General features: G+C 40.6%; 2 non-coding genes and 1 pseudogene across 2 annotated transcripts; all 3 read right to left on the bottom strand.

The window, feature by feature from the left end:
• Positions 1 to 10,621: 10,621 nt before the first annotated feature.
• Positions 10,622 to 10,799, bottom strand: LOC117149624. Its single transcript, XR_004460413.1, has one exon. It is a non-coding gene; the product is annotated as a 5.8S ribosomal RNA (ribosomal RNA).
• Positions 10,800 to 11,482: 683 nt separating this feature from the next.
• Positions 11,483 to 13,474, bottom strand: LOC117149632. The gene has a single exon (XR_004460419.1). It is a non-coding gene; the product is annotated as a small subunit ribosomal RNA (ribosomal RNA).
• A 4,354-nt stretch (positions 13,475 to 17,828) lies between these two features.
• Positions 17,829 to 27,178, bottom strand: LOC117149627 (annotated as a pseudogene).
• Positions 27,179 to 27,474: the final 296 nt, after the last annotated feature.

The raw sequence follows: 27,474 nt of genomic DNA, 5'->3' as shown, positions 1-27,474 counted from the left end.
CTTTGGGTAAAATTTTAAATATATAAGTAAAAAAATCCATTCGATTACGGCCATTTTTATATAGCATTCGTAATCCATATTTTCATTTTTAATTTATACTTGTTTTACCAATATAACAAGAATTTCATCTAATTATTGTAATATATATATTTCTATAATTTTATCTTTTTATACATACATATTTCATTATAAAATATCATTTTATTTCCAACATACATAATTATTGTATCCACACATGTACAATTTTTGTTTAACCAATATAAATATTAAGTTAAATCATTTGCATTTTGAAGATAAATTTAAAATTTATCTCTTTTCATATATATCTCTGGTAATATATAACATAAAACCAAGCGCATATGATAATATTTCCACATTTAATATATAATTTTATATTTCTTTCATAAGAATCCATATTTGTATTATACCGTAACGATATAATAATCCAACTATACGGCAGGTAATAAATTAATATTTGCCTGCCTCCAAAAATTAACGATAATATATGGAAACGATTTGTTATTCTATATATAATAGAAACTTGACTTTTGTTTCAACGATATTATCTATAAAGCGTATATTCCTATTATCCGCGGAGCCAAGTCCCGTGTTCTATAGAACTGAGAAACAAATTTGTACGGATAATAATATACTTTATTGTATGTAACCAATATAAACATAATCCGAAATAAATATTTCGAATAATGCGGGAGGTCGGCAACCACTGCCTACCTATAGTAGTTTTTGAACCCGCTGTCCTCAAAGCGGGTATTTTCAATTCCGTTTGCCACCCAACATACGGGCTATTCTCTTATATATTAAGAGATTATAGGAACATTTCATTTTTTTTCCATTATTCATATATAATATGATTATTTTTTCCCTTATACATATAATAATTAATCATTTTCATATGTATATTATTTAATTTACTCATATTATTGCCAAAATCATATGAATACATAAGTTTTGAACAATATGAGAGGTCGGCAACCACTGCCTACCTATAGTAGTTTTTGAACCCTCTGTCGTAATTCCGGTCGTTTACACTACTATACCCTCTCACTATAATGGCTTTTCTCTATAATACTAAGAGAATGTGGGATATTTTCAGCATTTTTTCCCTTATACATATAATAATTAATCATTTTCATATGTATATTATTTAATTTACTCATATTATTGCCAAAATCATATGAATACATAAGTTTTGAACAATATGAGAGGTCGGCAACCACTGCCTACCTATAGTAGTTTTTGAACCCTCTGTCGTAATTCCGGTCGTTTACACTACTATACCCTCTCACTATAATGGCTTTTCTCTATAATACTAAGAGAATGTGGGATATTTTCAGCATTTTTTCCCTTATACATATAATAATTAATCATTTTCATATGTATATTATTTAATTTACTCATATTATTGCCAAAATCATATGAATACATAAGTTTTGAACAATATGAGAGGTCGGCAACCACTGCCTACCTATAGTAGTTTTTGAACCCTCTGTCGTAATTCCGGTCGTTTACACTACTATACCCTCTCACTATAATGGCTTTTCTCTATAATACTAAGAGAATGTGGGAATATTTCAGCATTTTTTCCCCTATACATATAATAATTAATAATTTTCATATGTATATTATTTAATTTACTCATATAATTGCCAAAATCATATGAATACATAAGTTTTGAACAATATGAGAGGTCGGCAACCACTGCCTACCTATAGTAGTTTTTGAACCCTCTGTCGTAATTCCGGTCGTTTACACTACTATACCCTCTCACTATAATGGCTTTTCTCTATAATACTAAGAGAATGTGGGAATATTTCAGCATTTTTTCCCCTATACATATAATAATTAATAATTTTCATATGTATATTATTTAATTTACTCATATAATTGCCAAAATCATATAAATACATAAGTTTTGAACAATATCAGAGGTCAGCAACGGTCTTTCCTCTATAATACTAAGATAATATGGGAATATTTTCAGCATTTTTTCCCTTATACATTTATACATATAATAATTAATCATTTTCATATGTATATTATTTAATTTACTCATATTATTGCCAAAATCATATAAATACATAAGTTTTGAACAATATCAGAGGTCAGCAACGGTCTTTCCTCTATAATACTAAGATAATGTGGGAATATTTCATCATTTTTTCCTTTATACATTTATACATATAATATTTAATCATTTTATATGTATATTATTTAATTTACTCATATAATTGCCAAAATCATATAAATACATAAGTTTTGAACAATATCAGAGGTCGGCAACGGTCTTTCCTCTATAATACTAAGATAATATGGGAATATTTCAGCATTTTTCCCTTATACATATAATAATTATCATTTTCATATGTATTTATTTATTTACTCGTATAATTGCCAAATCCTATGAAGACATAAGAGAATACAATATGAGAGGTCGGCGCAACCATAATATAGTAGTTGATGACGAGGTTTTGGCAACTTGATACAATTCTTTTAAAAAGTCTTTATATTAATTATATGATAGGGACAATATCATATGCGTCACTAAATTGATGACGAGGTGTTTGGCAACGTGACACAAATCATTAAAGTCTTTATATTAATTATATGATAGAGACAATATCATATGCGTCACTAAATTGATGACGAGGTATTTGGCAACTTGATAGAATTCTTTAAAGTCTTTATATCAAAAATTATATGATAGGGACAATATCATATGCGTCACTAAATTGATGACGAGGTGTTTGGCAACTTGACACAATTCATTAAAGTCTTTATATTAATTATATGATAGAGACAATATCATATGCGTCACTAAATTGATGACGAGGTATTTGGCAACTTGATATAATTCTTTAAAGTCTTTATATCAAATATTATATGATAGGGACAATATCATATGCCACTAAATTGATACAGGTGTTTGGCAACTTGACACAATCATTAAAGTCTTATATTATTATATATAGAAATACATATGCGTCACTAAATTGATGACGAGGTATTTGGCAACTTGATACAATTCTTTAAAGTTTTTAATCAAAAAATTATATGATAGGGACAATATTCATATGCGTCACTAAATTGATGACGAGGTGTTGGCAACTTGACACAATTCATTAAAGTCTTTATATTAAATTATATGATAGGGACAATATCATATGCCGTCACTAAATTGATGACGAGGTATTTGGCAACTTGATACAATTCTTTAAAGTTTTTATATCAAAATTATATGATAGGGACAATATCATATGCGTCACTAAATTGATGACGAGGTTTTGGCAACTGACACAATTCATTAAAGTCTTTATATTAATTATATGATAGGGACAATATCATATGCGTCCTAATTGATGACGAGTGTTTGGCAACTTGAACAATTCATTAAAGTCTTTATATCAATTATATGATAGGGACAATATCATATGCGTCACTAAATGATGACGAGGTTTTGCAACTTGATACAAATCATAAATTTATATAAGATATGATGCGAGGTTTTGGCAAACTTGATATAATTCTTTAAGTTTTTATATCAAAAATTAATATGATAGGGACAATATCATATGCGTCACTAAATTGATCAGTCGCGATCGAACACTCGACGAGTGCAGACGTGCCTGCGGATCGACAGCAAATTGTTAGCAAATTGTTCACAGTTGTAAGTCCCGTTACTTGTGCCCAGCCACTTCGCGTCGCGTGATCTTGTCGCGCGTTTTTGATTGGCCCAGCCAAACGTACCTAACGGTAGTTCGCACTAACACCAATCGCAACACCCGAGTGTGCGTGTTATCAGCGCAAAAAACCCAGTGCTCGAAGCAGCGGTATAATTGCAAAGCAGCAGCCACGTGCTGCCTGGCTCACCGGCTTACGGTGCCCAGCTTCCCCCCCCCCCCCCCCTCCTCACTCCTTATCAACTTTGGAGAAGATGGACTGGCAGGCCCCCCGCGCACCCACAAGCTTGGAACAACACCACGCAAAAAGGCTCTGAGAACACGCAAGAGCAGCTCCAGCAGCGAGGGAAGCACCCTCGCATACAGAGCCGGGCGAGATAAAGCGAAAACCGGCAAAGAAAGCACAGGGAGAGGAGCTGGAAGATAAGCCAAGCACTAGCGCAGCTCTGCGCAAGAAGCTCGCCAACAACGCCTTCGCTTTACTCTCGACCGAAGAAGACGAGTACGACCAAGAGAGCTCTGATGACGAACCCGGACCTAAGACGATTCCCAGCCCAAGACCCCCGAGAAACCAAAGCCCACCCCGAAGACCATCAAAGCCACCTCCGATTTTTATCCCCGATGTGACCAACATCTCGGCACTCGTCAAGATGATCACGACTCTTGTAGGCCCGAAGAACAATTTTACCTACAAGACCGTGAATGGCAACAACGTACGTGTCATGATGCCGGACAAAGAGTCCTATACAGCTCTGCGTCTCCAACTTGTGGCCCAAAACAAGAGGCATCGGACTTTCCAGCCGAAAGATGAACGTGCATACAAGGTTGTCATCAAAGACCCACACTCCACCGATCGTGAGGAAATCATTGAAGACCTTCGCAGACAAGGGCACGCTGTTAGAGATCTGCACAATCCCATTGGCAGAAGAACTAAAGAACCGCTGGGAATATTCTTCGCCAACCTGGAGCCTTCCAGCAACAACAAAGACGTCTACCAAGTCAAGCGGATCTGCAGGTCGGTAGTACCATTGAACCGCCGCAGAAGTTCAACGACGTGCCTCAATGCTTCAGGTGCCAAGGATTCGGTCATACACAGCGTTACTGCTTCCTGGAATACCGATGTGTAAAGTGTGGAGGCCCTCACGAATCGAGGGCATGTGAGAAGAGGGAGGACGACAAAGCGTGCTGCTTCCACTGCCAGGCGGACCATCCTGCGTCTTTCAAGGATGCCCTGCATACAAAGGGCCAAAGCACTCGCTGCTCCGAAAACAAGGCCCGTCGCTAATGCTAACAAGGCGCGCCCGTGGCATCACCAAACGTCACCTCTGGCAGGAGCTACCGAGACGCCCTCAACGGAGTGCACGCAGCACCGCAGAATCCCACAACCCCAGTCCAAACCCAAACAGAAACCCCACCTCCGGTCAGATAGAAGCGATGTTCGCTCGCATGGAAGGAATGATGGAAAGGATGATGGAGCGCATGTTCACCCAGATGACACAGCTGGTGCCACCATTCTCAACAGCAAGTCAGCAACTAAAGCTCCACCTAGTCGTCTGGAATGCGAACGGCCTGCAGAACAGCAAGGCCATAGTCGAGCACCATCTGAAGACCCACCAGATCGATATCCTACTCGTAGCCGAAACCCACTTCTCCCCCAGATCCACTTTAATATCAGCGGATATGACCTCATCCATGCAGACCATCCTTCTGGCAGAGCCGCGGTGGAGCAGCCATCCTCATCAGGAGCGGTATTCAATACCTAGAGCTGCCCGCGTTTCAGCAAGACTGGGCACAATGTTCCTGTCATCAGGATTGTCAGCCCGCAAGGAGATTTAGACATTGGAGCGGTCTACTTTCCCCCAGATACCGCATAACAGCATCTCACCTCAGTGAGTTCTTCGAGCATTTTGGGCCCCGCTTCATAGCAGCTGGAGATTATAACGCCAAACATTCTTGGTGGGGATCGCGCGCCAACAACCCCAAAGGGAAAACTCTGTTTGGGTACCTGCAACGCCACCGACTGGACTGCCACTCCACTGGCGAGCCCACTCACTGGCCAACGAATCCCCTCAAGACTCCAGACCTACTGGACTTTGCTGTGTCGAAAGGCATAGGGCATGCGAAGATCAGCTGCACAACAAATGCTGATCTCCTGTCAGACCACTGTGCAATAAACGTGCTAATCAACACGCCAGTCCTCAGGAAACCCCGCTCAGAAGGCTCACTGGAAAATATACCGACGCCGCCAAGTTCGCGTCCTGGATGCTCTCCACCGTCAATCCGAACCCCATCCTCAACACACCCAGGAACATTGATGAAGCTATCGGGAATCTCACCAGGCAGATGCAAAACGCTGCGGAATTCGCAAGCCCACCGCCACCAAAGACTGCGAGAACACCTAGCAGGGACCTCCACCTCTGGTCCCCGGAATTGCGGCACTCGTGACTGAGAAGAGGCGTCTCAGGAGAGTTTGGTTCTTGACGCGCAATCCAAGAGACAAAACAGCGCTCAATCACGCCACAAAGGAGTTGAAGGACAAGATCTCCAGCCTACGCCAGGATCCTTCCTCAGATTCCTCGAGGAACTCTCTCCCGGGGACCCAGACCACAATCTGTGGAACGTCACCCGCCACATTAAACGACCAGCCAAAAGGTTTCCGCAGTGCGCAAAGCAGATGGATCCTGGTGCCGTTCGGATGCTGAAAGAGCAGAAGCTTTCGCCGAACACCTTTACAACGCCTTCTCTCCGTTCGACTGCTGCACTGCCGAAGAACATGCTGAAACAGCCCGGTTTCTCAATAGCCCAAGCTCTCCCGGTCCCCGTTGGAACCAGTCGACCCTGAGGAAGTTGCGCAGGAGATTGCTCTACTGAAGAACAACAAATCTCCAGGCCTGGATCGTATAGATGCGGCGGCCCCTAAAAATGCTCCCATTCCGCTGCACACAAATGCTGGCCAGCATTTACAACAGCTGCTTCCGGCTAGGGTACTTCCCGGAAGAGTGGAAAAGAGCAGAGGTTATGTCCTCCTCAAGCCTGGTAAGCCTGAAGCCAATCTCGCCTCCTATCGTCCGATTAGTTTGCTGGCAATCCTCTCCAAAATACTCGAAAGAGTATTTTTGCGCAGAGTATTGCCAGTACTGGATGAGGCTGGTTTGATCCCCGATCACCAGTTTGGCTTCAGGCGCTCCCACGGAACACCAGAGCAATGCCACCGGCTAGTCGAACGGATCCTCGAGGCATTCGAGCAAAAGAAATACTGCTGCGCTGTAATGCTCGACGTGAAGCAGGCATTCGACAGAGTTTGGCATCCTGGACTCCTCCATAAACTCAAATCCTACCTCCCAAGCCCCCATTTTACCCTCCTCAAATCCTACACTGAGGGAAGAGCATTCCAAGTCAGATGCGGAAGTGCAATAAGCCTACCCAGACTGATCAGAGCTGGAGTTCCGCAAGGCAGTGTGCTCGGACCAATACTGTACACCCTTTACACCGCAGACCTTCCCATAATCCCCTCCAGGAACCTAACTATAGCGACTTATGCAGATGACACGGCTTTCCTCGCCTCCTCATCCGACCCACGAGAAGCCTCCGAAACAATCCAAAGGCAAATGGACGCGCTACATCCCTGGCTCAGCAGGTGGAACATCGTAGTGAACGCGGAAAATCTACCCAAACAACATTTGCACCAAGGAGAGGAGACTGCCCACCGGTCACGCTAAACGGAGTCATCATTCCCAACGCACCCGCACCAAGTACCTAGGACTTACCCTGGACCGCAGGCTCACTTGGCGTCCCCACATCGTCAGCAAACGCATACAGGCCGATGCGCGTCTGAGGCAGATGCATTGGCTTATTGGGAGAGGGTCCAAGCTAAGGCAGAACCACAAAATCCTGGTGTACAAGGCAATTCTCAAGCCCATTGGACCTACGGGATACAGCTATGGGGCACGGCAAGCCACACGAATCGCCTGCGTATACAGCGGTTCCAGAATAGGTGCTTGAGAATTGCCTGTAATGGCGCATCCCTACCACGAGAATGTCGCCATACATAGGGAACTTGGAATCCCACAAGTCGCTGATGAAATCTCCAGGCTCAGCGAGAGATACCTGAAAAGGCTCGAAAACCACCCTAACCACCTCGCCACCAACCTATTAGACAATAGCCAAACAAGCAGACGTCTCATGAGGAGACACCCTCTCGATCTTCCACAACAATAGACAACTCATATAAAACCCGCCACAAATACATGTACAATAGTATCCCTTAAGCTAATGTTCCCCCGCAAAACCATTTAATTATTGTCCACTAGGACAGATTTTAAATAAATAAACGCACGCTAAAAAAAAAAAAAAAAAAAAAAAAAAAAAACTAAATTGATGACGAGGTGTTTGGCAACTTGACACAATTCATTAAAGTCTTTATATTAATTATATGATAGGGACAATATCATATGCGTCACTAAATTGATGACGAGGTATTTGGCAACTTGATACAATTCTTTAAAGTTTTTATATCAAAAATTATATGATAGGGACAATATCATATGCGTCACTAAATTGATGACGAGGTGTTTGGCAACTTGACACAATTCATTAAAGTCTTTATATTAATTATATGATAGGGACAATATCATATGCGTCACTAAATTGATGACGAGGTATTTGGCAACGTGATAGAATTCTTTAAAGTCTTTATATCAAAAATTATACGATAGGGACAATATCATATGCGTCACTAAATTGATGACGAGGTATTTGGCAACTTGATATAATTCTTTAAAGTCTTTATATCAAAAATTATATGATAGGGACAATATCATATGCGTCACTAAATTGATGACGAGGTGTTTGTTTGGCTACAGGAAAAATCATTTATTTATCGAATCATCAAGCAAAGGATAAGCTTCAGTGGATCGCAGTATGGCAGCTGCTCAACCACTTACAACACCTTGCCTGTCACAAGTAATATAAATCATCTACTTTAGCGGTAATGTATAGGTATACAACTTAAGCGCCATCCATTTTAAGGGCTAGTTGCTTCGGCAGGTGAGTTGTTACACACTCCTTAGCGGATTTCGACTTCCATGATCACCGTCCTGCTGTTTTAAGCAACCAACGCCTTTCATGGTATCTGCATGAGTTGTTAATTTGGGCACCGTAACATTACGTTTGGTTCATCCACAGCGCCAGTTCTGCTTACCAAAAGTGGCCCACTGGGCACATTATATCATAACCTTGAACTTCATATCAAGAAAGTTAAGGTTCTTACCCATTTAAAGTTTGAGAATAGGTTAAGATCGTTTTCGACCCTAAGGCCTCTAATCATTCGCTTTACCAGATAAGATTATTTTATATAATATTAAATGCACCAGCTATCCTGAGGGAAACTTCGGAAGGAACCAGCTACTAGATGGTTCGATTGGTCTTTCGCCCCTATACTCAATTCGGACAATCGATTTGCACGTCAGAACTGTTTCGGTCTTCCATCAGGGTTTCCCCTGACTTCAACCTGATCAAGTATAGTTCACCATCTTTCGGGTCACAGCATATATGCTCAAGGTACGTTCCAGTTAGAGGCATAAATAATATAAATATACATTATACATAACTATATAGAACGCCCGGATTGTGTTAATTAGCTATAAATAGCTAAAAACTAATCCCATTATTAGTCAAGTTAATTACGCTATTAGGTTTACATCCCAATAACTTGCACATATGTTAGACTCCTTGGTCCGTGTTTCAAGACGGGTCCCGAAGGTATCCTGAATCTTTCGCATTGTTAATCATACAAGAGCATATAATAAACACAAAATCAATGATAATTATGCCATTATATAATTCCGAAAAATTAACGCTCTGTAATAATATAAATCTATCAGCACTTTATCAAATTAATAACATTTATTCTGTGTTAAAATGCAAGCAATTTAATTGGAATAAACTATAAGTTATATTTTATGATAAATTTGGGATATGCTAATAGATTACAATGTCCTTATATGGAAAAATGCACATTATTCTTAATAATATTATTTAAATATTACAATTTTAATGATGAATTTTCCATAACGGATATTCAGGTTCATCGGGCTTAACCTCTAAGCAGTTTCACGTACTGTTTAACTCTCTATTCAGAGTTCTTTTCAACTTTCCCTCACGGTACTTGTTTACTATCGGTCTCATGGTTATATTTAGTTTTAGATGGAGTTTACCACCCACTTTAGTGCTGCACTATCAAGCAACACGACTCTTTGGAAACATCATCTAGTAATCATTAACGTTTATACGGGCCTGGCACCCTCTATGGGTAAATGGCCTCATTTAAGAAGGACTTAAATCATTAATTTCTCATACTAGAATATTGACGCTCCATACACTGCATCTCACATTTGCCATATAGACAAAGTGACTTAGTGCTGAACTGTTTTTCTTTTCGCTCGCCGGCTACTAAGAAAATCCTTGTTAGTTTCTTTTCCTCCCCTAATTATATGCTTAAATTCAGGGGGTAGTCCCATATGAGTTGAGGTTGTATATATAACTATTTTTGCCATAAATTCTTTATATATAAATGATAAAACAATCAATTAAATTCGTTATAAATAGTTCCAATAGTTCTTGTAAGCAAAGTTATTTTTTATCCATTTAACGAACCAACGAAGAATAATAACAAAACCAAGATTTTTCTTTTTCCGAATCATTAATAAGAGACAATTCTAGATGAAAAATATTTCAATTTTTTATGCTAGACATTTCTCAGTATTATTTGATTGAAAAGAAAATATTTCTCTTCGTTTTTCACATTCAAATGTGAGATAATGTTTTTCATTTCTTTTTTAATATTATGAATAAATCATTATTTAATCCAATAATATACCATATGCTTATAAAAATTTATAAACAACTTAATTAGCATAGTCTTACAACCCTCAACCATATGTAGTCCAAGCAGCACTATAAATTAATTAAAGTACATAACAGCATGGACTGCGATATGCGTTCAAAATGTCGATGTTCATGTGTCCTGCAGTTCACACGATGACGCACAGTTTGCTGCGTTCTTCATCGACCCATGAGCCGAGTGATCCACCGCTTAGAGTTTTATAATTCATTTTTATATAATATCAATATTGTTTTTATTGAAAGAAATTAAAAATACACCATTTTACTGGCATATATCAATTCCTTCAATAAATTTATTTTTATACCTAAAATAAATGTTGCGATATGTCTTAGTTTCATATAAGCATTATGTATCATAAAAATCTGGTTATGGTTTGCTATTTTGGGTGACACATACTGCAAAATTTATATAAAACATTAACCTGATGGATGACAGGTACAACATTGTATATTTTAGGTTGTTGCATTAGCCAACGTATGCTCATAACATAGATGAACAATACATATTCGCAACGCGTGTATATTATGGTCCATATACACACACACTTATTTTGAATACCACATTCAAAATTATTTTAATTTTAATTCGACTTCTACTTTCAATTTTGTTCAGTTTCTTCGATTTCCATTTTCGAGAATTTGTTTTTATAGGAAACGCCATTGTTGTAGTAGGTACTGCCACAAATACGCACAACAACATTAATAATGTTAAAGTCTTTTTATGAGGTTGCCAAGCCCCACATATAAAATAAAAGCCATCTTCATTTTATTTTGACTTTAACTTTTGATTCCGTGGAATCATTTTGTAATATTTTTATTTTGGTAAATTGTATTTATTTGTATTATAACAAATGTTTATTAACGATAAGGATATTATACAATAATGATCCTTCCGCAGGTTCACCTACGGAAACCTTGTTACGACTTTTACTTCCTCTAAATAATCAAGTTCGGTCAACTTTTGCGAAACAACCGTAACACGCAAGGCGTCACAGTGATCACGTCCGGAGACCTCACTAAATAATTCAATCGGTAGTAGCGACGGGCGGTGTGTACAAAGGGCAGGGACGTAATCAATGCGAGTTAATGACTCACACTTACTGGGAATTCCAAGTTCATGTGAACAGTTTCAGTTCACAATCCCAAGCATGAAAGTGGTTCAGCGGTTTACCCGGACCTCTCGGTCTAGGAAATACACGTTGATACTTTCATTGTAGCGCGCGTGCAGCCCAGGAATCTAAGGGCATCACAGACCTGTTATTGCTCATCTCATTATTGCTAGACGCAATTTGTCCATTTAAGAAGCTAGTGTCCTTATAATGGGACAAACCAACAGGTACGGCTCCACTTACATAAACACATTCAAACACAATAAACATTTTACTGCCACCATGAATGAAGGCTACATAAGCTTCAGCACCATAATCCTGAAGATATCTATTTAATATATTTGAGTCTCGTTCGTTATCGGAATTAACCAGACAAATCACTCCACGAACTAAGAACGGCCATGCACCACCACCCATAGATTCGAGAAAGAGCTATCAATCTGTCTTACACACTTATGTTCGGACCTGGTAAGTTTTCCCGTGTTGAGTCAAATTAAGCCGCAGGCTCCACTCCTGGTGGTGCCCTTCCGTCAATTCCTTTAAGTTTCAGCTTTGCAACCATACTTCCCCCGGAGCCCAAAAGCTTTGGTTTCCCGGGAAGCGACTGAGAGAGCCATAAAAGTAGCTACACCAATTGCTAGCTGGCATCGTTTATGGTTAGAACTAGGGCGGTATCTGATCGCCTTCGAACCTCTAACTTTCGTTCTTGATTAATGAAAACATCTTTGGCAATGCTTTCGCTTAAGTTAGTCTTACGACGGTCCAAGAATTTCACCTCTCGCGTCGTAATACTAATGCCCCCAAACTGCTTCTATTAATCATTACCTCTTGATCTGAAAACCAATGAAAGCAGAACAGAGGTCTTATTTCATTATCCCATGCACAGAATATTCAGGCATTTGAAGCCTGCTTTAAGCACTCTAATTTGTTCAAAGTAATAGTACCGGCCCACAATAACACTCGTTTAAGAGCACTAGTGCAGGTTTTTAAATAGGAGGAACATATGAAAAAATACAAGTATTTAATCACATATAAGAACTCCACCGGTAATACGCTTACATACATAAAGGTATAGTACTAACCACAATTGTAAGTTGTACTACCCGTATGAAGCACAAGTTCAACTACGAACGTTTTAACCGCAACAACTTTAATATACGCTATTGGAGCTGGAATTACCGCGGGCTGCTGGCACCAGACTTGCCCTCCAATTGGTCCTTGTTAAAGGATTTAAAGTGTACTCATTCCAATTACAGGGCCTCGGATATGAGTCCTGTATTGTTATTTTTCGTCACTACCTCCCCGAGCTGGGAGTGGGTAATTTACGCGCCTGCTGCCTTCCTTAGATGTGGTAGCCGTTTCTCAGGCTCCCTCTCCGGAATCGAACCCTGATTCCCCGTTACCCGTTGCAACCATGGTAGTCCTAGATACTACCATCAAAAGTTGATAGGGCAGACATTTGAAAGATCTGTCGTCGGTACAAGACCATACGATCTGCATGTTTATCTAGAGTTCAACCAATATAACGATCTTGCGATCGCTTGGTTTTAGCCTAATAAAAGCACATGTCCCATAAGGTTCATGTTTTAATTGCATGTATTAGCTCTAGAATTACCACAGTTATCCAAGTAACTGTTAACGATCTAAGGAACCATAACTGATTAATGAGCCTTTTGCGGTTTCACTTTTAATTCGTGTGTACTTAGACATGCATGGCTTAATCTTTGAGACAAGCATATAACTACTGGCAGGATCAACCAGAATAATGTTTTTCCTTCATATTCCATTCATATATTTTGAATCGAAATAAGCAATATAATAGATATATAGATATATAGATTTTTCACTTTATATAATTCCATGATTTTTATTATATTGAATAAAATTCAATATTTCGCCTTTGGGTAAATTTTAAATATATAAGTAAAAAAATCCATTCGATTACGGCCATTTTTATATAGCATTCGTAATCCATATTTTCATTTTTAATTTATACTTGTTTTACCAATATAACAAGAATTTCATCTAATTATTGTAATATATATATTTCTATAATTTTATCTTTTTATACATACATATTTCATTATAAAATATCATTTTATTTCCAACATACATAATTATTGTATCCACACATGTACAATTTTTGTTTAACCAATATAAATATTAAGTTAAATCATTTGCATTTTGAAGATAAATTTAAAATTTATCTCTTTTCATATATATCTCTGGTAATATATAACATAAACCAAGCGCATATGATAATATTTCCACATTTAATATATAATTTTATTTCTTTCATAAGAATCCATATTTGTATTATACCGTAACGATATAATAATCCAACTATACGGCAGGTAATAAATTAATATTTGCCTGCCTCCAAAAATTAACGATAATATATGGAAACGATTTGTTATTCTATATATAATAGAAACTTGACTTTTGTTTCAACGATATTATCTATAAAGCGTATATTCCTATTATCCGCGGAGCCAAGTCCCGTGTTCTATAGAACTGAGAAACAAATTTGTACGGATAATAATATACTTTATTGTATGTAACCAATATAAACATAATCCGAAATAAATATTTCGAATAATGCGGGAGGTCGGCAACCACTGCCTACCTATAGTAGTTTTTGAACCCGCTGTCCTCAAAGCGGGTATTTTCAATTCCGTTTGCCACCCAACATACGGGCTATTCTCTTATATATTAAGAGATTATAGGAACATTTCATTTTTTTTCCATTATTCATATATAATATGATTATTTTTTCCTTATACATATAATAATTAATCATTTTCATATGTATATTATTTAATTTACTCATATTATTGCCAAAATCATATGAATACATAAGTTTTGAACAATATGAGAGGTCGGCAACCACTGCCTACCTATAGTAGTTTTTGAACCCTCTGTCGTAATTCCGGTCGTTTACACTACTATACCCTCTCACTATAATGGCTTTTCTCTATAATACTAAGAGATGTGGGATATTTCAGCATTTTTTCCCTTATACATATAATAATTAATCATTTTCATATGTATATTATTTAATTTACTCATATTATTGCCAAAATCATATGAATACATAAGTTTTGAACAATATGAGAGGTCGGCAACCACTGCCTACCTATAGTAGTTTTTGAACCCTCTGTCGTAATTCCGGTCGTTTACACTACTATACCCTCTCACTATAATGGCTTTTCTCTATAATACTAAGAGAATGTGGGATATTTTCAGCATTTTTTCCCTTATACATATAATAATTAATCATTTTCATATGTATATTATTTAATTTACTCATATTATTGCCAAAATCATATGAATACATAAGTTTTGAACAATATGAGAGGTCGGCAACCACTGCCTACCTATAGTAGTTTTTGAACCCTCTGTCGTAATTCCGGTCGTTTACACTACTATACCCTCTCACTATAATGGCTTTTCTCTATAATACTAAGAGAATGTGGGGATATTTTCAGCATTTTTTCCCTTATACATATAATAATTAATCATTTTCATATGTATATTATTTAATTTACTCATATTATTGCCAAAATCATATGAATACATAAGTTTTGAACAATATGAGAGGTCGGCAACCACTGCCTACCTATAGTAGTTTTTGAACCCTCTGTCGTAATTCCGGTCGTTTACACTACTATACCCTCTCACTATAATGGCTTTTCTCTATAATACTAAGAGAATGTGGGAATATTTCAGCATTTTTTCCCCTATACATATAATAATTAATAATTTCATATGTATATTATTTAATTTACTCATATAATTGCCAAAATCATATGAATACATAAGTTTTGAACAATATGAGAGGTCGGCAACCACTGGCCTACCTATAGTAGTTTTTTGAACCCTCTGTCGTAATTCCGGTCGTTTACACTACTATACCCTCTCACTATAATGGCTTTTCTCTATAATACTAAGAGAATGTGGGATATTTTCAGCATTTTTTCCCTTATACATATAATAATTAATAATTTTCATATGTATATTATTTAATTTACTCATATAATTGCCAAAATCATATAAATACATAAGTTTTTGAACAATATCAGAGGTCAGCAACGGTCTTTCCTCTATAATACTAAGATAATATGGGAATATTTTCAGCATTTTTTCCCTTATACATTTATACATATAATAATTAATCATTTTCATATGTATATTATTTAATTTACTCATATTATTGCCAAAATCATATAATACATAAGTTTTGAACAATATCAGAGGTCAGCAACGGTCTTTCCTCTATAATACTAAGATAATGTGGGAATATTTCATCATTTTTCCTTTATACATTTATACATATAATATTTAATCATTTTATATGTATATTATTTAATTTACTCATATAATTGCCAAATCATATAAATACATAAGTTTTGAACAATATCAGAGGTCGGCAACGGTCTTTCCTCTATAATACTAAGATAATATGGGATATTTCAGCATTTTTTCCCTTATACATATAATAATTAATCATTTTCATATGTATATTATTTAATTTACTCGTATAATTGCCAAAATCCTATGAAGACATAAGAGAATACAATATGAGAGGTCGGCGCAACCATAATATAGTAGTTGATGACGAGGTGTTTGGCAACTTGATACAATTCTTTAAAAAGTCTTTATATTAATTATATGATAGGGACAATATCATATGCGTCACTAAATTGATGACGAGGTGTTTGGCAACGTGACACAATCATTAAAGTCTTTATATTAATTATATGATAGAGACAATATCATATGCGTCACTAAATTGATGACGAGGTATTTGGCAACTTGATAGAATTCTTTAAAGTCTTTATATCAAAAATTATATGATAGGGACAATATCATATGCGTCACTAATTGATGACGAGGTGTTTGGCAACTTGACACAATTCATTAAAGTCTTTATATTAATTATATGATAGAGACAATATCATATGCGTCACTAAATTGATGACGAGGTATTTGGCAACTTGATATAATTCTTTAAAGTCTTTATATCAAATATTATATGATAGGGACAATATCATATGCGTCACTAAATTGATGACGAGGTGTTTGGCAACTTGACACAATTCATTAAAGTCTTTATATTAATTATATGATAGGGACAATATCATATGCGTCACTAAATTGATGACGAGGTATTTGGCAACTTGATACAATTCTTTAAAGTTTTATATCAAAAATTATATGATAGGGACAATATCATATGCGTCACTAAATTGATGACGAGGTGTTTGGCAACTTGACACAATTCATTAAAGTCTTTATATTAATTATATGATAGGGACAATATCATATGCGTCACTAAATTGATGACGAGGTATTTGGCAACTTGATACAATTCTTTAAAGTTTTTATATCAAAAATTATATGATAGGGACAATATCATATGCGTCACTAAATTGATGACGAGGTGTTTGGCAACTTGACACAATTCATTAAAGTCTTTATATTAATTATATGATAGAGACAATATCATATGCGTCACTAAATTGATGACGAGGTATTTGGCAACTTGATATAATTCTTTAAAGTCTTTATATCAAAAATTATATGATAGGGACAATATCATATGCGTCACTAAATTGATGACGAGGTGTTTGGCAACTTGACACAATTCATTAAAGTCTTTATATTAATTATATGATAGGGACAATATCATATGCGTCACTAAATTGATGACGAGGTATTTGGCAACTTGATACAATTCTTTAAAGTTTTTATATCAAAAATTATATGATAGGGACAATATCATATGCGTCACTAAATTGATGACGAGGTGTTTGGCAACTTGACACAATTCATTAAGTCTTTATATTAATTATATGATAGGGACAATATCATATGCGTCACTAAATTGATGACGAGGTATTTGGCAACGTGATAGAATTCTTTAAAGTCTTTATATCAAAAATTATACGATAGGGACATATCATATGCGTCACTAAATTGATGACGAGGTATTTGGCAACTTGATATAATTCTTTAAAGTCTTTATATCAAAAATTATATGATAGGGACAATATCATATGCGTCACTAAATTGATGACGAGGTGTTTGTTTGGCTACAGGAAAAATCATTTATTTATCGAATCATCAAGCAAAGGATAAGCTTCAGTGGATCGCAGTATGGCAGCTGCTCAACCACTTACAAACACCTTGCCTGTTACAAAAGTCGTTTTACAATTGATTCTAGGCTTTGTCATTGTATTAAATAATGCTTTATATGTAACTAGCGCGGCATCAGGTGATCGAAGATCCTCCTAATTTACTATGTTACAAATTACATTGGCATCACATCCATTGTCGTTTATAAAATAAATTATAAACTTTAAATGGTTTAGAAGCCATACAATGCAAATTGCCCTTATTTATCATTGCAGTCCAGCACGGATACGACCTTAGAGGCGTTCAGGCATAATCCAACGGACGTAGCGTCATACCACTGTTCGCTCGAACAAGTATTGTGCCATTGGTCCGTACCTGCGGTTCCTCTCGTACTACGCAGGAATGCTGTCGCAACAACGTTTTGTCATTAGTAGGGTAAAACTAACCTGTCTCACGACGGTCTAAACCCAGCTCACGTTCCCTTGCATGGGTGAACAATCCAACGCTTGGTGAATTTTGCTTCACAATGATAGGAAGAGCCGACATCGAAGGATCAAAAAGCGACGTCGCTATGAACGCTTGGCCGCCACAAGCCAGTTATCCCTATGGTAACTTTTCTGACACCTCTTGTTAAAACTCTTTAAACCAAAAGGATCGATAGGCCGAGCTTTTGCTGTCCCTGTGTGTACTGAACACCGAGATCAAGTCAGCATTTGCCCTTTTGCTCTATGTGTGGTTTCTGTCCGCACTGAGCTGGCCTTGGGACACCTCCGTTATTATTTGAGAGATGTACCGCCCCAGTCAAACTCCCTACCTGGCAATGTCCTTGAATTGGATCATACCTGAGTAATTGGAGTTATACCAAATTTTCAAATCAAAAATACATAAATGCATCATTTTATTAAAGAATTTGTTTGCGATTATATAACAAACTCGTGATACTTTGATCAAGAAGCTTGCATCAAAACCCAATACCATAAGATATAATAAATATATCCGTATAATGGCTAGGAAATGATACACGTTCCATTTAATCAAGTAAGTAAGGAAACAATAAGAGTAGTGGTATTTCATTGACGATACCAAACCGAGGTCTAATATCTCCCACTTATTCTACACCTCTTATGTCTCCTTACACTGCCAGATTAGAGTCAAGCTCAAAAGGGTCTTCTTTCCCCGCTAATTATTCCAAGCCCGTTCCCTTGGCTGTGGTTTCGCTAGATAGTAGATAGGGACAACGACGACGACTTTTCAGATCTCTCCGAACTTGTTTTACGTGGCGTGTTCCACACTGAAGGGATTACAACCACGACACCCTGAACACCCACAAGTGGTGCATGTATCAACATGGTGTATGTGTCTGGATACGCCAGACAAGCGTCCCGGACTAGAAGCTATAGCTATGTACATAGCGACCACCCCGGTAGCAATTCGAGTACTTGCTTGCCGGGCAAGCACTCCCCCTTGCTGAGGAGCGAGATCTACCTAAAATCTCTACTGATCTCTGGGTCACAGCACCCGAGTTTTGCGCAACTAGCACCGTAACTCAAACGTCGAGCACGAAGGCTCTACCCGCGATATGGGTACCAACCACAGCCACCACGATACTCCCACCAGGGGGCCTACCTCAATGTGCAGTCTTGGATAGCTGCACAACCCGTGGTACCGAAAGAGAGGCTCGGTGGGCCTCCTCCTTTTGCTCCGACAAGCAGGGTTAGAGGGACCTATGGCTATATTAGTCGCCTCTTACGACAAGCAATAGCGGACTGTGGAAGTATTCTCGCCCGCTAACCACACGGCGAAGTTGTTGGGCTAAACACCCCTCCTCCTACGGAACACTTCGTCCGCAAACACTGCCAGCCGTTGAGTCCTCTGTTGATCTTCCAGGATTCTATCGAAGGTCCAGTTTTCGCCAAGGCGCTGCACTCCAAGTCCATCGAGGTTCCGCAAATCTGCATATAGGGGGCAAGCGCACAATATGTGCATCCAGTCCTCATATGGATCTCCACAAGCGCAAGCAGTGGTATCGCTGAGGGCTCTCCCTTGCAAAAATGCGTTAAACGACCCGTGACCTGTCAGCAGGTAAGACGTCCTCATCGAGAATCCAAATCTTGGATCCCGATAGGCGAGAGTGACATATGGGATGAATTTATGCGTCACCCGTCCTGGTTCGCTGTCATCATCCCATCTGTTCTGCCAACTCTGCAGTAAGCACTCTTCTAGGCGAGTCTTCCTCTGCTTCCAGCTTAGACACGTAGTGTCCTCGTCATATAGCCAGTCGTTCTCCTCCAGCGGGTATCCACGCTTCAGCTTGTATTTGACCGCTAAAACTTAGCAGCCAAGTCAAGCGGGGGAGCTCCACCAAGTACCTGCAGTGCCACTGTGGACACTGTTCGGCATACCGAAAGGCATCCAAGCAGGATTAGCCTCTGGCAGGAGGCTAGTCGTCTCCGGGCGGCTACTTGCTCGGCGGTGTCATACCATACCGGGGCACCAAACAGCACACAAGGTGCCATGAGTCCGTCATATATGGTCCGCCTGGCTCGAGGACTGAAGCCCCAGTCGGCTCGAAGCACACGCGCCAATGCTCCAACGACTCCGGTCATCCGCTGGCGAAGCGAAGCTATGTGCGTGAGGAATTTCATTCCTTCACTGACCGTGATGCCAAGGTACGACAGCTACGCACATACGGAAGGTTCGCTCCAGCAAACCTCACCGTAGGCGCACGTCTCAAGGCACCTTTTAGCAGCATTATTACCGTCTTGCTGGTCGAGACGGCAACGCCAACTTCCGCTCCCCACGCTTCTACGATGGACATCAGCTGTGCTCCTTTTTCCTCTAGCATAGCTCGGGAATTTCCCTCGACGAGAAGCAGCAAGTCATCAGCGTATGCACTCAGCTGGCAATACGGCTGGAGACGCTGAAGCAGTACATCCATCAGAATGTCCCAGATAAATGGGCCACTGATTGACCCCTGCGGGCAGCCTCTAGTTACCGGTACTTCCACAGTACCGGAACTGCTTCGGATCACTGCTCTTCGGCCGGAGAAAAAGCTCTGCCACAAGCCCATCTCCCGGCATCCCAAGTCTGCTAGTCGGCGGAGTGCAGCACTCCATTCGACGTTGTCGAATGCTCCTTTGAAGTCCACGAATGTGCCGAGCACGTATTGCGCCGGGCTGGCACAAACACTGCTCTTCACGTGTCTCCAAGCATCCTCCACACATCGTCCTTGGCGAAATCCAAACTGCCATCTGCAGCCTTCCGGAAGAACTTCTCTCACACGATTCACCATGATGGCCTCGAGCACCTTACCAAAGACTGGCAGCAAGCATATTCCTCTATATGAGGAGGGCTCACACTTGTCCTTATCTGGCCCTTTGAGCAGCGAGACAACTCGTGGGCACTTCCACTCAGCGGGAAAGTATCCTAATCGGATGCATCGGGAAAACAACGATGCTAGGTGCTCGGGTATGGCGCGCCAGACTGCCTTGCAGATAGTGCCATTGATGCCGTCCAAGCCGGGAGAGCGCCTGCTCTTCAACCGGGCAACACATGCATCAACCTCGAATTCTTCGAGGGCCGGTGGGACTTCCTCCGCGATGGCAGTCGGTGCTTCGGACTCCGCAACTGGGAAGAAATTGCGGAGGAGCACTCGTGCACAGTCACCCCAATCAGTGATGAGCTCGCCATTCACGCGGAGGCACCCAATCTCCGTGCACTTTCTGCGGCCTCGGCAAATCTTGTAGACGCGCCCCCATGGGTCGTCGGCATGATCTCCCACGAAGCGTTTCCAGTCATCCATTTTCGCCCCTCCCAATGAGCTTCTTGTAGTTTGCTGAGGCCCGCCTCAGCTCGACCACTACACGCTCTATAGCGGCACCGTCATCACGACGCCTTCCATCTTGGAGTAGGCGACGAAGTCTCCGGACTTCGCGCCTTGCAGCGCAGAGGTCGGCAGTCCACCAACGTGCTCTCCTGTTGGGCGATCGAATTGACTTTCTTCCCAGCGCAATATCACATACATTATGTACTATACTGCGCAGGGTCGAAACTTGCTGGTCCAACGGCGACTCTGAGAAGTTTTCCGGAAGTTCGGCTGCTCTACTCACCATTTCCTCCTTGAACAATCGCCAACGTGCATTGGAGAAGTTCCAGGACGGCACAGGAGCTATGCTCTCAACTGCGCGCGCGGTAGTTGGTTCGGCCACAACAGTAATGATGTTGTGGTCACTCAATTCCCACTCGTCCACTCTCCACTCATATGTGGCCCACATAGATGCTGCCTCATTGACGATTGTCACGTCGATATCGCTAGTAGCTCTGTGATTATCGAACGTGTACACCTCTGTTGACTGGTTTAGGGCGGCGACTCTTGCCTCCAGCATCCACTCTGACAGCAGCTCACCCCGTCTGTAGTTAGCTTGCCCTCGGCATGACGAGAGAGTTTGCTAAGCCACATGGGGGACACTGCATTCGCGTCGAGGCCCAGGATTGCGGGGGTTCTGCTGGCCTGCAGCAGGACCGCATCCATGTACCGGAGGTACGGTTCCAGAGGTGCATCGAACTGGCAGTATGCGGCGCAAAGGAAGATTGAGCCAAAGCTCCCTTTAACGACCAGACATACGCCATAATCCGTGGTGAGGGTCTCCACTGGCATACAGATGGCTTCCTGTTGATCTACTAGGATGGCTGCCTTCCCTCGCCGATCGGTGAAAATTCTCATTCTTCAGGCAGCACATCCATTCCGTCCCCGCCGAGATACGGCTCCTGCACCAGCGCGAACATAGACTCCGATCTCCTGAGTCGGACTCCGAGCTCGATGCTCGCAGCTCTGCCTCGGCCACAGTTCGCTTGGATGAAGCTAAACATTAATGTCTAGCTTGCACCCTCGCCAGCAACGCCCCGTATATCGGGCACACGTTCGAGAGCATGTAATGCCCCGAGGGTTGCCCTCTGTGACGGCAGTTCCGGCAGTCCACCGGGTTTTGGCACTTTGCCGCGGTGTGGCCTTGTTGCCCGCACTGGCGGCAGACATTGTCCTTCTGCCGGCATTCGCTGACCTTGTGGTCGAAACCCACGCATCTGTGGCAGGCGTATGTGCGGACCTGTGCTCGGCATCGGAATGAGAACCACTTGATGTAGACACGACCTACATCAAGCTTCGCCATCGCGCGGTCGTCTACCTCTAGCGTTACATTTACTGTGGCGCCGTCGGTTACCGACCACGCCTTGGTCACCAGGTGCACGGACTTCTTAAATTGGGACATAGTCATATCGCTGTCGAAGTTATTTCCATGCAGCTCCTGCATGAATTCCTCAGGGCCGATAGCTGTGTCGACGTCATAGACGACGACCTTCGGCTTCTCGGCCGCATTCCGTGCCACATTTAGCCCAACTTCAGCGAACCTCTTTGATGCTACCACCTTCTGCAGCTCTCCAACTGAAGGAGTACGAATGATCGCACCACCACCTCGACGGAGCTCACGTACCTCATGTACTCTGACTCCGAGGGAGGGTGCAACCATCGTTCGCACCTTTTCCGCTATAGCTTTCCCCGATAGCGCAGGGTCGTCGCACTTCACCACCGCTGACCACGTCTCGCGAACCTTGGTGGTCCGCGGGGCAGCGATGGGTGCAACCTGTGGCATCTGGGGAGCATTGGCGGCCGTATTCTTTAACGGATTCGACGACGGCGGCGGCGGTGGCGGCATAGCGAGCCGCGTCTCCAGTTCTCCACACCGGAGCATTAACGCCAGCACCAGCTCATCGTAGCGGCTGATAGCATACGAGAGCTCTTCCGTGTCCACTTCTCCTAGGCTGCGGAAGCTGCTTCTCACCATGCGCTGGGTGGCCGACAGCTCTGCCATCATGGCTGCTTGCCCAGCACGGGCGGCAGCGGTAGCGGCGGTGGCAGTGGTGGCAACAATTTTAGCAGCAGTGGAAACGGCGGAGGCAGCAGTGTGGTCGGCAGCAGGGGCAGCAGTAGGATCAACAGCGGTGGCAGCAGCGTGGAGGGGGGCAGCATCGATGGCAGCGTTTGCCGTAGCCGCCCGGGCGTCCTCCAGCGACGAAAAAGCCTCCTCAAGTACACCAACGGGTTCTGGCACTCCATTCGACGCCAGGGCAACCAATTTCGCCTGCGTCGGCGCCGAGCTCTTAGAGGCCAGATGGCTTCTGCGCCTGCCTCGTCTGGATTTCCTCGAGGCACTACTTCCGCTCAAGGCACTCGCGCTGCTGTCGCTCTCGGTCGGCATAACTCCGATGGTGGCTCCTCCTACCGTCGACGCCAGCAACCGTATGCTCGTTTGCTCAGTGACAAAAGGTAGATGCTATAGAGCTCCACCTATCGGTAGCGTCTGGTAGCACTAAACTGTCCCTAGACACAAACCCTAGCAGTGACTGCCACCAATAAGCTTTTTGACAGCTGCTCAAAAAGCTTACTCGAAAAACTTACTCGTAAGCTCGCCTCGCAGCACGTGCGGAGTGGAAAATTTCCAATAGTTTATTGTTAATAATTTCCAAACCGCTTGTTTTTAGCACTCGACAATTTTCACTCGACTTCCGCGGAGCACTAAATCACCGATTTAATTACTTTCCAAACAAGGAAACTTAGTTATTCGCAATCTGTACACGAGCGCAACGAAAACACGTCCGTCGTTAATCCATTCATGCGCGTCACTAATTAGATGACGAGGCATTTGGCTACCTTAAGAGAGTCATAGTTACTCCCGCCGTTGACCCGCGCTTACTTGAATTTCTTCACTTTGACATTCAGAGCACTGGGCAGAAATCACATTGTGTCAACACCCGCTAGGGCCATCACAATGCTTTGTTTTAATTAGACAGTCGGATTCCCCAAGTCCGTGCCAGTTCTGAATTGATTGTTAATTGATAATCGTTATAATTGATAAGAACTAATTGGTTTAACCCAAATAGTATTCTTAAAAATTTTAGCAAGAAAGTTCCACAATTGGCTACGTAACTAAACTATCCGGGGAACAAGTAACTAACATAAATGCTAGAAACTCTATTTACCCAGAACGAGCACATAAACCATGTTATTGTTTCCCAATCAAGCCCGACTATCTCAATCTTCAGAGCCAATCCTTATCCCGAAGTTACGGATCTAATTTGCCGACTTCCCTTACCTACATTATTCTATCGACTAGAGACTCTTCACCTTGGAGACCAGCTGCGGATATTGGTACGGCCTGTTGAGAAGTTTGCGTGTCCCACCATAAATTTTCAAGGTCCGAGGAGAAAATATCGACACAACAGTATATGTCATGCTCTTCTAGCCCATCTACCATATCTCTCTGCGAAAGACTTCCATGGTAGTACGGCTATAAAACAGAAAAGAAAACTCTTCCGATATCTCTCGACGGCTTCTTTATGGTCGTTCCTGTTGCCAGGATGAGCACGAGGCCCATATTTAATAACAAACGGATACTCAACAGGTTACGGAATTGGAACCGTATTCCCTTTCGTTCAAAATTATTCAAGTGTATTATATTCGCTTTGTTTATATAGTTAGGCATTTTTGTTTTACTTGAAAATTTTCGGCTTTCGCCTTGAACTTAGGACCGACTAACTCGTGATCAACCACTGTTCACACGAACCCTTCTCCACTTCAGTCCTCCAAGGTCTCATTCGATTATTTGCTACTACCACCAAGATCTGTACCAATGGCAGCTCCATGCAGGCTTACGCCAAACACTTCTACGCATACCATTGTACCTTCCTACTCACTAAAGTTTCAAATTTATATCACAAGTAATATAAATCATCTACTTTAGCGGTAATGTATAGGTATACAACTTAAGCGCCATCCATTTTAAGGGCTAGTTGCTTCGGCAGGTGAGTTGTTACACACTCCTTAGCGGATTTCGACTTCCATGATCACCGTCTGCTGTTTTAGCAACCAACGCCTTTCATGGTATCTGCATGAGTTGTTAATTTGGGCACCGTAACATTACGTTTGGTTCATCCCACAGCGCCAGTTCTGCTTACCAAAGTGGCCCACTGGGCACATTATATCATAACCTTGAACTTCATATCAAGAAAGTTAAGGTTCTTACCCATTTAAAGTTTGAGAATAGGTTAAGATCGTTTCGACCCTAAGGCCTCTAATCATTCGCTTTACCAGATAAGATTATTTTATATAATATTAAAATGCACCAGCTATCCTGAGGGAAACTCGGAAGGAACCAGCTACTAGATGGTTTCGATTGGTCTTTTCGCCCCTATACTCAATTCTGACAATCGATTTGCACGTCAGAACTGTTTCGGTCTTCCATCAGGGGTTTCCCCTGACTTCAACCTGATCAAGTATAGTTTCACCATCTTTCGGGTCACAGCATATATGCTCAAGGTACGTTCCAGTTAGAGGCATAAATAATATAAATATACATTATACATAACTATATAGAACGCCCCGGATTGTGTTAATTAGCTATAATAGCTAAAAACTAATCCCATTATTAGTCAAGTTAATTACGCTATTAGGTTTACATCCATAACTTGCACATATGTTAGACTCCTTGGTCCGTGTTTCAAGACGGGTCCCGAAGGTATCCTGAATCTTTCGCATTGTTAATATACAAGAGCATATATAAACACAAAAATCAATGATAATTATGCCATTATATAATTCCGAAAAATTAACGCTCTGTAATAATATAAATCTATCGCACTTTATCAAATTATAACATTTATTCTGTGTTAAAATGCAAGCAATTTAATTGGAATAAACTATAAGTATATTTATGATAAATTTGGGATATGCTAATAGATTACAATGTCCTTATATGGAAAAATGCACATTATTCTTAATAATATTATTTAATATTACAATTTTAATGATGAATTTTCCATAACGGATATTCAGGTTCATCGGGCTTAACCTCTAAGCAGTTTCACGTACTGTTTAACTCTCTATTCAGAGTTCTTTTCAACTTTCCCTCACGGTACTTGTTTACTATCGGTCTCATGGTTATATTTAGTTTTAGATGGAGTTTACCACCCACTTAGTGCTGCACTATCAAGCAACACGACTCTTTGGAAACATCATCTAGTAATCATTAACGTTATACGGGCCTGGCACCCTCTATGGGTAAATGGCCTCATTTAAGAAGGACTTAAATCTTAATTTCTCATACTAGAATATTGACGCTCCATACACTGCATCTCACATTTGCCATATAGACAAAGTGACTTAGTGCTGAACTGTTTTCTTTCGCTCGCCGCTACTAAGAAAATCCTTGTTAGTTTCTTTTCTCCCCTAATTAATATGCTTAAATTCAGGGGGTAGTCCCATATGAGTTGAGGTTGTATATATAACTATTTTTGCCATAAATTCTTTATATATAAATGATAAACAATCAATTAAATTCGTTATAAATAGTTCCAATAGTTCTTGTAAGCAAAGTTATTTTTTATCCATTTAACGAACCAACGAAGAATATAACAAAACCAAGATTTTTCTTTTTCCGAATCATTAATAAGAGACAATTCTAGATGAAAATATTTCAATTTTTTATGCTAACATTTTTCAGTATTATTTGATTGAAAAAGAAAATATTTCTCTTCGTTTTTCACATTCAAATGTGAGATAATGTTTTTCATTT

The sequence above is a fragment of the Drosophila mauritiana genome, unplaced genomic scaffold (assembly GCF_004382145.1).
Source record: "Drosophila mauritiana strain mau12 unplaced genomic scaffold, ASM438214v1 U_263, whole genome shotgun sequence".
Lineage (NCBI taxonomy): Eukaryota > Metazoa > Arthropoda > Insecta > Diptera > Drosophilidae > Drosophila > Drosophila mauritiana.
This window is presented reverse-complemented; position numbering and strand designations above follow the sequence as displayed.